This window comes from Rattus norvegicus, chromosome 7 (assembly GCF_036323735.1).
Source record: "Rattus norvegicus strain BN/NHsdMcwi chromosome 7, GRCr8, whole genome shotgun sequence".
In the NCBI taxonomy this organism is placed as follows: Eukaryota; Metazoa; Chordata; class Mammalia; order Rodentia; family Muridae; genus Rattus; species Rattus norvegicus.
Window position 1 is genome coordinate 14,903,922 of NC_086025.1, and position 12,508 is coordinate 14,916,429.

Consider the following 12,508-nt stretch of genomic DNA (forward strand, 5'->3'; position numbering starts at 1 on the left):
GGAGGCATATGGAACTGGAGAATTTAGCTGCCCCATTTTATTCAGCGCACAAATAAGCAAGCACTCACAGCAGCCTCCAGGCTGCAGTCGGCTGGGCTAGTAGACATTATCTCTGGTGGATTGATTTGCAAAGCAACTGAATTGCCTTAGGTCTTTTCCTTTATAATCTTGCGGTCTGGATTCCAGGAGAATAATGGGGAACCCTCAGGTGAAATTTAACAGTAAAGTTGCATTCGGGTCACATTCTGTGACTCTTGCTATTTGCATAAACTAAAGACAGTTTGCTACAAGGCATTGAAGAAAGTTCTGACCCAGGTGACATGACTTAGTCCAAGTGTTTCTGACCAAAGAAATTATACAACAATATTTATAGGCTAACTTTTAAAGAGATGGTTGACATTAATACTGTACATATTTTACATGGCAATACACAGTTCAAGAGTTTATAAAACAGGTTCATGCATTATTACTGCCCAGAGCATGTCCATAAAAACTCCCCAGCACTTGTGATGGTTTTAGCTGGAAGCAGTATTTTATACAAAACAGTCCAGTTTCTGTTGTGTTTAGTACATGGAAAAATCGCAGAGAATTGTGAGAAAACAAAAAGATAGAAAATGTCAATCTGTGGGTTTCTTTAAAATGTTTCTTTTAAAACACACCCAGAGTACATGACCTCTGTACAAAGAAAAATAGAAAAGGTCTGGACGACCACATTTGATTAGGCTACATAACTTGGAATGAATACTACTGGCTGGGTTTTTCTGCTTTGTAACCTGATGTTTTTAGTTCTGCTGCATTTGTGGCACGAGATCTCATTTTCAAAATGGCACCAGTTTTCCTTCCTTACAGGTAAGGACATTGGCAACAGCAACATTACAATTAAAGGTTGGCAGGTTACAGATGTCCTAACTATACTGATCTATGCTTGCCAGTTAGAGTATTTACAAAAGGCTCATAATGGCGAAAGATCTTTTCCTCTTTCCCTCCCCCTTCACTTCCTCCATGACATCCTGAAGGAAATGTAGGTACTTTTCCATGGGGTGGCCCGTTTTGAATGAGCACAAAGACAAGTTGTGTACCATAGTTCTAGTTCCCTCACAGTTAACTCATCTGACAAGCTGCTTACTGACACTCAAGTGTCTTAGGCCTAGAACAGCCATTTTGTTTAGTGTGATACAGCAGTCACTGACTGGCATCCAAGGTTAGAGTCTAATCCAGTGGTCAAAAATGTTGTTGCTAAACTGAAAATATGAAGAGCACTGGCCATGGGAGCAATGTGGCCCCTAACACAGTCTGTGTCAGAAGGAGCAGGGAGGAAGTAGCCGCAGAGCGTGCTGAACAGACCTCTCTGAACACAGTTTCAGAATGAGCTGTGCGGTGCCACAGGCAAGTTCCTGACAGTTTTCCCTAAAAATGGAGTGATTCATATGGAATCACTGTGTCAGAGGGGAGGCAGTGCCCATGCCCTGACATAATTCTTGCTGTGGACAAATTCTCGGATAGAATAAACTTGAGTGCTTTGTCAAAGGCGACTGGCCCATACAAATCAGCCCAAACCTGCAGTTTACAAATGGAGAATGTGACTCTCTTAAACAAGTTTCAGGGCGGATATATTTTTTTTAAATACCAAGAATATTTTTCATTAATTCCCAAAGACTTGGTGACTACTGTAAGAAAAAAATATTAGGGCAAAAACATACCCAACAACCAGTTGATCTGTCAAAATAAATCATAGAATGTTGAGTGTTCAAAAGTGAAATTTTAAGAAAGGCTATAAAAATGAGAACCAAAGTAATGGGGTAGACTTACAATTAAGGCTTTAAAAATAATCCACATGGCTTTGGCATCTTAAAGTATTTTTGCTATTTTGTTATTTATTTTAAAAGACTTGAAAGCATCTGAAATACATGCAAATTATTTGAAACCCCTGCATGGCAAATTTAGAGTCTGCCAGCAGCAGTCAGATGTGTTAGAAGAAAAGTAAAAAAAAAAAAGCCTCTCACCCTATGACATATGCCATGACACGATGGGGGAGGGGCCCAAGCTCTCTATCTTATACTGGATGGCACCCCAGACAAAGCAGTCAAAACTATACAGTAGATACAAGAAAGCATCTTCAACAAATGAGGCTGGTCTAAATGGATATCTGCATGTAGAAGAATAGTTCAAGTGGATCAAAGACCGCAACATAAAACCAGATACACTAAAATTGACAGAAAAGAAAGTAGGGGCTAACCAAAACTAGATAAGATTGATGAAACTAAGAAGTGCATGCTGACAGGAGCCTGATACAGCTGTCTCCTGAGAGGCACAGCCAGAGCTTGTCAAATACAGAGGCGAATGCTAACAGCAAACCATTGAACTGAGAACGGGGTACCTGACAGAGGAATTAGAGAAAGGATTGAAAGAGCTGAGGGGATTTGCCACACCATAAGAACAACAATGCTAACCAGCCAGAGCTCCCAGGGACTAAACCACTACCCATGGACTGACCCATGGCTCCAGCTGCATAGGTAGCAGAGAACGGCCTTGTTGGGCACCAATGGAAGGAGAAGCCCTCAGTCCTGCCAAGGTTGGACCCCCTCCCAGTGTACGGGAATGTCAGGGAGGGTTGGAGAGGGGAACACCCTTATAGAGGAAGGGGAGGGAGATGGAATAGGGGCTTATGTCCAGGAAACCAGGAAAGGGAATAACATTTGAAACATAAATTAAAAAAATCCAATAAAAGAAAAAAAGAAAGTAGGGGCTAGACTTAATGCTTTGATACAGGAGAAAATTTTTTGACTGATGACAGATTAGGTCTCCTAAAATTCCTTTAATGTTGCATTTGTCCATTAACTAAAAGGAATATTGATTACCTATCTGATATTAATGCTGCAAATCTGTGACTGATCATATACACAAGTGAAGCAAAATATACCGTGATGATGTTGAATTTTACAGCTGAAAGTTTTATTTTGAGCATGCTCATTGTCAGTTCCAGACAGTAGGTACTGGTATAGAAACTATTTTTAAAATCAGTGTATATTCACAAATATGCATGTAATATTCCATATATAGTCATGGAATATTACACAACTCTCTATTTATGAAAATATTCCCTATTTTTTTAAAGATTTATTTATTTATTATATCTAAGTACACTGTAGCTGTCTTCAGACACACCAGAAAAGGGCATCAGATCTCATTACAGATGGCTGTGAGCCACCATGTGGTTGCTGAGATTTGAACTCAGGACCTCTGGAAGAGCAGTCAGTGCTCTTAACCACTGAGCCATCTCTCCAGCCTTAAATATATATATATACTTTTTATTATTCATGCATATGTGTGTGGGTATGTTCATGTGACTGCAGTACCCAAGGAGGCCAGAGGGGGGCATCATACCTTCCTGTAGCTGGAGCTACAGGAAGCTGTAAGGCACTATGTATATGCTGGGAACTGAGCTCAGGTCCTCTGTAAGAGCAGTCAGTGCTCTTAACCACTGAGACATCTCTCCAGTCCCAATATTCCCTATTGTTAGAGACCAAAAATAAGTAACCTCTTTATGGAGGTCATTAATGACCATATGTTGGTGTAAAACTCCTTGGCAGTCACTTGAAAAGGTACTGTGATACGGACTTTTCCTTGTGAACTCATGCTGGTGGTTTGAACTGTGTTTTCATGTTAGATCATGAGACACTGTGCAACAAAACATAGGATATCAGAAGGATATAGGAAAAAGAAAATTATATCTTGCCTTACACCTTAGTGACTGGGAGTCTAATATAAGAACGGCACACAGTGAAATGCATTTGGAAATAGTAAAATAATTAAAAATGTAGAAACATTTCTATACTCCCTAATGTTGCAAAGGGAAGTTACATGATAGAAACCCTCAAAGTTTCGCTCCACAGTCTCAGGTTTCTAATTTATGATATTTATCCAGAAAATGAAGAAGCTAACAGCTTACCTAAAATCCAGGACAGTTTTACAAAAACCTTCTTCCAAAGGTGACGGAAGCGTAAAAAGGTAAAAAGCACAGTCAGCCTGTAAATCTCCATCATCATCTTCATTGTGCTTTATTCTCCAAAAGCAGCTGGTTTCTGTCAAACTACACAAGATGGGAGAAAGCTTCAGGAGCAAGAAGGAAATAGTGAAAGCACACATTTTCATCATACCTTCCAGTCTCTAAGGCTGAGCAGAGGTGAAACCAGTTCCTTATACAGACAAACATCACATACGCATACATACACACACCCACACATTGGGACCTATGTGGCTCTTTTATGACTGTCACTGAGTGGGAAGGGCACATTTGTATTCCCTAATTCCCTCATGCTAATTCTGTGCCATGATCCCTGGACACAGAAAATTCAAGCCTCAGGATCTGCATCCGAAGTCTACAATATTTTCATCAACACAGGTGAGAAATACATTATGAGTCATGTTCCGCAGGCTCAGGTGCAGTGATCTCATTCGTGTCCATGGCAGAAATGGACCAGGGACAATGTTCTCTTGAGAATCTTTGGTCTCCAGCTTATGTCAACAACCTTTTTTTTTTTTCTTCAGGAAAACCGTTGTTAATGATTTCAATGGATTTTATCAAAACTTCCACAGTAAGATGAGAGGTGAAAAGGTCATAAAGCGTCTGTGTTATCAGAGCTATCGCTGGATCATGGTACAATATGTCCTCTTTTTCTGTGATATGGGAAGATAGTCTAACATACAGCATTAAGCTAGGAACAGAACACTTCTGCTGGGTTTCCTTTATGCTGATATATTCTAGCAATGTGCAGAATCTCAAAAATCTTGGTTTCCCGTGTTCTAAGACCCTGTCATCATAAAATTACCTCAAAAGTTACAAATTATAGTGACTCCACACCTACCCAGGTCCAATATCTGTACCAATGATGACATTTACAGTCAAACTGAATTCTAAAACATGATCTGTGTCCTATTCAGTCCCCATGTTTAGTGTCTTGTAATGAACACTTTCTTTAACCACAACTGTGGTTTCCTTTGTACTTGCTACAATCTCTGGGTAATAGCTATGTATTATGTATCTGTTGGTTAGTGTAGGGTCCTGCGTCTACTCTGCCACAGGGTTCAGGCCACTCAGGGAGGCAGGACACAGGAAGTTTGACCGCGCTTACTCCAGTCCACTACCAGGAGGGTGTTGGGCTGTGGGAATCCCGGGACACTGTTCTGCGGGTGGAGAAGCATAGTCTGTGTCATGGGACCCAGCTAGCACTGGCTCAGAGGTCTCTGGGACTGCAAGGAGACTGGGGCCGTCAGGTTATCAGGTTTTGAGGCATCCCAGAGCATCCTCTGGGATGCTGAGGAGAGCTAAGAATGGAATGGGGGACGACAGCAGGCTGGGCTCTAGCCCGGGCTGACGGGGAAGGAAGGGGAGTCTGGCTTGTCTCAGGAGGAATATCTTGGCTTGATGGTGGTAGGCTTGAGCTTCCGGTAGAGGTGGGTGGGAGTGCAGAGGGGTTTCTTCGGGATATTAAGCTGTGACTCTGTAGGCAAAGGCCTTCTCTGTGGCTACCCATGGCAGATCCCGATGAAAAGAGACAGTCCGTGGTTTTAAGGCATTTATTGTCATGGCAGAAAGTGGATGAGTAAAACGGTACCTCACTTCTCAGGGTAGGCCTGAGATTAAATATCTTTTGCAGGGAGGAGAGTCTGGGAAGGGAAATTCATTGGCTAAACCTCCAGACCTTTAGGTACCTCATTATAATGGAGATCTGTCTTGAGCCTATGTGACTTGTGGTCGTGTCTTCTGCCTGTGGAGGGACTTGGGGCATTTCCCTTCCATGACTGATGGCCACAATTCTATGGAGGCCTGCGGGCTAGTGACCAGCCCGGTTTCCTGGGAGTCTGGTGAAATGTCTACCATCCCTTTGAGAATCACCAGAGTTCAAGCCTCCTCAACCAGGAACCAGGGTGCCTTTCACTGTCCCACAGGTATTATCTAATTTCCATATGCAGTCTTTTCTTTTAAGACTTTGCCCATAAAAAATTTTGTTTATTCTGAATTATATGACAATAAATATGGATTTATCTATAGAATTCTGAGTTATACATGCTAGTTCCATTCCCAGGAGTGGTACAGAAGAACCGCTTAGTTTGAATTGTAATTTTTTATATACTCATACTAATTTTCATAGTAGCCACAGTAGGTAGATTCTATTCAAGTTAGAAGTGGAGAGAATTCTTTGTCCACACACTCTAATATATTTTATCAGGTTTATTGTCTGCATGGTTGCTGTTCCCAATAGCTTGGGATAAAATCTCATGGGGACTTCAGTAGTGATTTCTCTGTTATTATAAGGTTGAATTTTTTCTTAAACAGCTTGAATTGTGTTGTTTCATATCTTAGGCTCAATACATGTACAGGTTTACTGAGTATGTGGATGGAACATTTAGGTGACTGTGATTTTCATGTATTACAAATGTTAATCCATGTGAAATAGATAAAGAGAAGACATTTTTGACATTCTGGAAGCTGTCTCTCCACTGTATTCTTGCTGTGCAGAAACTGTCTTATTATACCTGCTCCTCAGTGCTGAATAAGACTTGTGAGCTATTGAAATCCATCTGGTGTACCTCTGCCTGCACTTGCTTATTGGATTGAGATTCACATAATGTATTCAAGTTATCTCAGTCCTGCAGGTCAGATGTTCAATTTGAATTCATTTTTTCCATAGAGTGAGAGAAAAAGTTCTATGTCATTTTGGAACATAGAAACTTAACTTTTACATTATTTTTTCTGTTTTTATGCTTATTTATTTTAGTCAAATAATGAATCAGAATGACGAGTATGCAGAACTGGCTTTGTAGTTCTTGAAAAAAAGGAGAAAAGACAAAGTAATACAGGGTATGACCAATAAAACTGAGTTATCCAAATATATCTGATACTGTTTTCTGGACAAGAAGTACATTCTTCAGTGATGGATTCCTGACAGGAAGATTCCAATTATCGCAGATAAAAAGGATAGAAAATGTGGTCTCAAGAATTTTTACATACCTAGTTCTTGTGCCAAGTAAGCATATTATGAAGTACAGCATTTCATATACCACCTTCAAGAAAGAAATGGTCCAATTTTAGCAGAAACTATCATAAAATGGGACTATGTTAACAGGAGCTAATTAAACAATGTTTCACAGTGATAACATAGGATGTCTCAAGACCTTTACAGATCAAGAACTCAGTAGCCTTTGAACTGATAAACACACCTTGATACTTTGAAAGGTTTTACATCTTCAGAAACTGCAACCTTGACTCCTTGTAAGCACTGGCTCCAGCCCCAGACTAGCCAAGTCTTCTCATAAGAAAGACACAAAATTAGCGTTCATTTTGTCTTTTCTTCAGAGCTTTGGAGAAGGTCTTGGATAGATCTGACTTTCAATAGGCTTCAGTGTCTAACTTCATAAATAGAAGAATGCTGACTGAACACAAGCATCTGTTTGCTTTTTCCTGACTGTGGATACAATGTGACTAACTTTGTTCTGCACAAAAATGTCCAGAATCTATTTGAATATTAAACCTCAAACCACCATGTTTTCTATAAATTGCTCATTATCACAAGAACATACAAGTAGTTAATAATGTGAATCCTAATCATTTCTGTGAAATTGTAAAGTTCTTCCGTTTGAGAGTGAGGTAAACTATTTTAATACTTTTTTCATTTTATTTTTATGTATTCACTTTACATCCTGATCACTGACCCCCTCACAGGTACCTCCTCTAACAATCCCTCTCCCCTTCCCCTGCTCTTGTCATCTGAGAAGGTGGTGACCCCTCTGTGTATCCTGCCTCCCTGGCACATCAAGTCTCTGCAAGGCTAAGTGAAACAACTCCCAGTGAGGCCAGATGAGGCAGCCCAGCTAGAAGGCTATATCCCACAAACATGTAACAGCTTTTGGGATAGCCCAAACTCCATTTGTTTGAAACCTTCAATGAAGACAAAGCAGTGCACCTGCTACATCTGTGCATGGGGTGGGGAGCTAGATCTACCCTGTGTACACTCTTTCTTTGGTGGTCCAGTCTCTGAAGGCCCCAAAGAGTCCAAGTTAGTTGACTATTAAATTCTTCCTAAGGAGTTTCTATCTCCTTTGGGCCCCAAATCCTACCCTCAGCTCTTCAGTAAGAGTTGCCAAGTTCCATCCACTGTTTGTATGAGTCAGCAGGTGGGTTGAGCCTCTCAGAGGACAGCCATGCTAACTGATGTCTGCAAGCCTAACAGACTATCATGAATAGTACAAAGGATTGGTGCTTGACCATGGGATGGGCCTCAAGATGGGACATTTATGGGGTGGCCATTTGCTCAGTCTCTGTTCCATTCTTTTTCCCTGATTTTCTTGTTGTAGACAGGATAAATTTTGAGTCAAAAGTTTGTGGGTAGCTTGGTGTCCCTATTGCTCCACTGGGATCCCTGCCTGGCTATAGGAAGTAGCCTTTTAAAGTTCCATATCTCCACTACTATGAGTCTCAGCTAGGGTCACCTCCATTGATTCTATGGAGCATCCTCTGCCCCAGGTCTCTGTCATGTGTTCTAGGTGCCACCCACATCCACACCCCTGTCAGTTTTTATTCATTATCATTATCTCTCCTGACTCTTCCCACACCTGATCCTTAACTCCCCCATTACCCTCCTCATTCCCTCATTCAGTAGTGAGTAGTTACGTTTACATGATATTAAGTTTTGTATTACTTCTGTTTTCTTCATTACTATGTGAGGAATAATATAGAATTTTAGCTGTCATAGCTTTTCTTTTAAGAACTTGGGTGCCATTTTGTTTGGTTCATAGATACCTAGAATTTCAATACTTTCTGGGCTGAGCTTTTCTTTATGATGAGTATATAGTGTGCTCCCCTGTGTATATCTGATTAGTTTTAGTTTGAAATCTATTTGTTAATATTAAAATGGATACATCAACTTGTTCCTTAGGTCATTGTTTGAGATATCTTCTTCTGTACTTTTATCTTGAGGTTATGTATATTCCTGAAGGTAAGGTGTGCTTCTTGGATGCATAGAAGAATGAGTCTTGGTTTTATTTTCATTATAATAATCTATGTCTTTTTTCTATGATGATAATTCGAAGCCATTTATTTTAAGAGTTATCAGTGAGCACTAGTTATAACAAAGTCCAAGAAAGAAGCTTTGTGAGGAGAATTCTGATTGCTTATGAGAAAATTCCAAGAAAACAAGAGAAGAGCCCTGTGATCTCAGCTTTCCAAAGTATGGGTTTCTTCTTGGAATAGGATTTCAAGTCTCTGGACATGCAATAAATAGGAGCAGTTTTACTTTATATTTCCCATGAGCATATTAGTATAATTCAGATGGTGTTTCCAAATACTTTCCTTGTGACTCTATACAGCCTAAATTCGTGTGAAGTTATCTTGAACATATGACTGTATACAGCTTGTTAAATTTTCTCATATGATATTACTTGCTTATTCATCAGAAGATAAATTGTCTGGTATATTGAATAGTTGGTCACTGCATGAGACATTAATCTGTTTTATTTTAGGCTGCCTCTTCTCATATTTAGTTTCATGCTACTAAGTAGACTAGTAACAAGAGGAGCAAGTAATCAGGGACCTGATGTCGGCTACAATATAAGAGAGTGGGAACACTTACTGAAAGAGCTGAGCGAGAATAGTGGGACAGAAACCAGAGAAGGCTTTGCCTTATGTCAAGCTTTGCATAATTTCTTGAAGAAAGGTAGAGCACAAATAACAAAATCACAACTTTTATAGTGCAGTCAAGTTTTTATAATTATAATCCTTTGTTTCCAGAAGAAAGAACTTTAAATGAAGAAGCCTAGAACACAATTTAATAGAATAAATGGAAAGGGTTATCAACAAGGGAGAAAGATTCTATTCAATTATGGGTCATTTGAGCATTGATTTGGACTGTTATTAAAATATTTAAGGAAGATAAGAAAGTTAGTAACATGAGGAAAAGATAGGTGACTGCTTGCATGAATATAAACTGGGTAATAAAACTTTAAAATTAATAAAAGAGGGAAAGAAGGAGATATCCCCATGCAGGCAAATAAAACTTGGAAACAGCTCCACATCTAACAGGTGTCCAATTCCTCAGTTCCCTTACTAGAGTTTTCTTTAGATGAATGTTCTGCATTGCCTGAAAATAGTCTGCAAGCATGGGGTAAGGAGTGTTATACTAAACACTTTATAAGCTAGGCCAGCTAGGGCATAGGCAGAAAGTAATTTATCAACTGATTTTTTTTCCAAGTCTGCTGAGCTGAACTAGGTATTTCCAGAGCAATTTTAATGAAATAAAAATATTTATCAGACTCAGAAGTAGACATAATAAGCCTGTGTATGATGGGAGCATCCTCATAGAAGCAGGGGGAGGCATGAGGGAGCATGGAAGGGGGGAAAGGGATAACATTTGAAATGTAAATACATAAAATATCCATGAAAAATAAAATTAAAAAAGAAATGGACATAATAAAAGATTTTAAAATATTGTCCTTTTTATGGGCCTCCTAAACCATAATGTTATTAATATCATTACTATTGGGACAATAATGCACAATGCTTGACACTTGCTTTTTGAATAATTGCTAAAGTGAATCTAAGCACTTCCCAATTTCTTCGGTACCAAATATGACTGAGATTTGAAGCCCATGTAACAATGTAATAACAAGTACTAAAGATAATCTTCAAAATGTCACATATGAAACACTGCTAGGGACCAGTAGATGGGTATCAACAAATTATCGGTTGCAAAAGATGTCTGTTTCTGCCCTTCCATACGTTAGAGTTGAAGTTATAGATGTTTGGATGAAATTTGAATCAAAATTTGACTTCGAGTCTACTTGTTTAAAAATTAAACAAGGTTCTTCTGAGTCTTATACTGATTTCATAGGAAGACTAAAAGATGCTATCAAAAAGCAACTAAATGAGGTACAAATTCAAGAGTTATTAACAGAATTGACTATTGATAATGCCAATGAAGATTGCCAAAGAGTAATCATGCCTCAACAGAGACAGAAAATCAAAATGAGCATACAACAGATGCAAAATTTGGGACACAATGAAAGTGGTGCTTACAAGAAAATTCATAGCACTAAGTCCTTACATACATTAAAAAAAAAATCTCGTATGAGCACTTTAACAGCACACCCAAAAAAACAAGCTTCCTGAAGAAGAGTAGATGGCAGAAACTGATCAAAATTAGAGCTGAAATCAATAAAATAAAAAGGGACATACTAATGCAAAAAGTCAATGAAACGTAGTTATTCAAATATAGAATAACCATGATCCCTTATCCAGACTAAACAAAAATAGAGAGGAATATCTAAATTAATAAAATTAGAAAGAGGGCATAATAACAGAGAATGTGGAAGTGCAAACAATCATTAGGTCATACTTTAAAAGTCTGTACTCCACACAACTGGAAAATATAAAAGAAATAAATGTTCTACTTGATAGACAATACTTATGAAACTTAAATAACATAATAAATAATCTAAATAAACCTATAACAACCAAGGAAATAAAAGCAATTATTAAAACCTCCACTCCCCAAATCCCATAGGGAAGAGAGCTGAACACCCAGAAGTGCAGACATCCTGAGACCACAGGACAAACCGCCACTTCTGCCTACTTCTGGCCACATCCCTGGTCCAAAAAGAAACTGTATAGTGTCTCTGGACACAGGAATATAGGAAGAGTCAGCTACCAGTAAATATGGTTCTGGTCTGTGTCCAGAACTGAACTGAACTGAACTGAACCAGTCAAACATCTCTCTGCACCCAAATCCCTTTGTGGGGAGAGCTGGACCTTCAGGAGTACAGACATGACTGAGTAATCAGAGGAGACTACCCTCTACCCACATTCCCAACCCAAGAGGGAATCACCTGAGGCCACCTGTGCCCCCTGGGTGCAAGGACCTTAGGAGCAGTCAGGAGCAGGACCCATCTGATTCCTGCCCTCCTGGAACTGACAGTCACCAGGAGTGACTACACACCTGAGATCAGAGTACCTGTTCCCAGAAACGGTTGAAAGAAAACAGGAAAACAGCTACAGGAGTGCTGAGAGAGAAGCCTACAGGAGGCTCAAGCCACTCTCAGAAACAGCAAGACAAGCAAACACCAGAAACAACCTAATGGCAAGAGGCAAGTGCAGGAACCCAAACACAGAAACCAAGACTACTTGGCATCATAGAGCCCAGTTCTCCCACCAAAGAAAATACTGGATATCCAAACACAAGGGAAAAGCAAGATTTAGATTTAAAATCACATTTTATGATAATGATGGAGGACTTTAAGAAGGACATAAATAATTCCCTTAAAGAAATGCAGGACAACACAAGTAACCAAGTAGAAGCCCTTAAGGAGGAAACACACACACACAAAAAAAAAAAAAATTCCCAGAAAGAATTACAGAAAAACACAAACAAACAGGTGAAAGAATTGAACAGAACCATATAGGATTTAAAGATGGAAATAGAAACATAAAGAAAGCAAAAAGGGAGACAACCCTGGA

General features: G+C 39.3%; 1 long non-coding RNA gene across 2 annotated transcripts in view; it reads right to left on the minus strand.

The window, feature by feature from the left end:
- Positions 1-12,026, minus strand: part of LOC108351412 (uncharacterized) — a 106,477-nt gene extending 94,451 nt beyond the window's left edge. For both annotated transcript variants that reach the window (XR_010053578.1, XR_005486789.2), the window contains exons 1-2: positions 7,013-12,026; positions 3,950-4,090 (exon numbers count right to left, since the gene is read on the minus strand). This is a non-coding gene — a long non-coding RNA (uncharacterized LOC108351412). The remainder of the gene's footprint in view (positions 1-3,949; positions 4,091-7,012) is intronic.
- Positions 12,027-12,508: the final 482 nt, after the last annotated feature.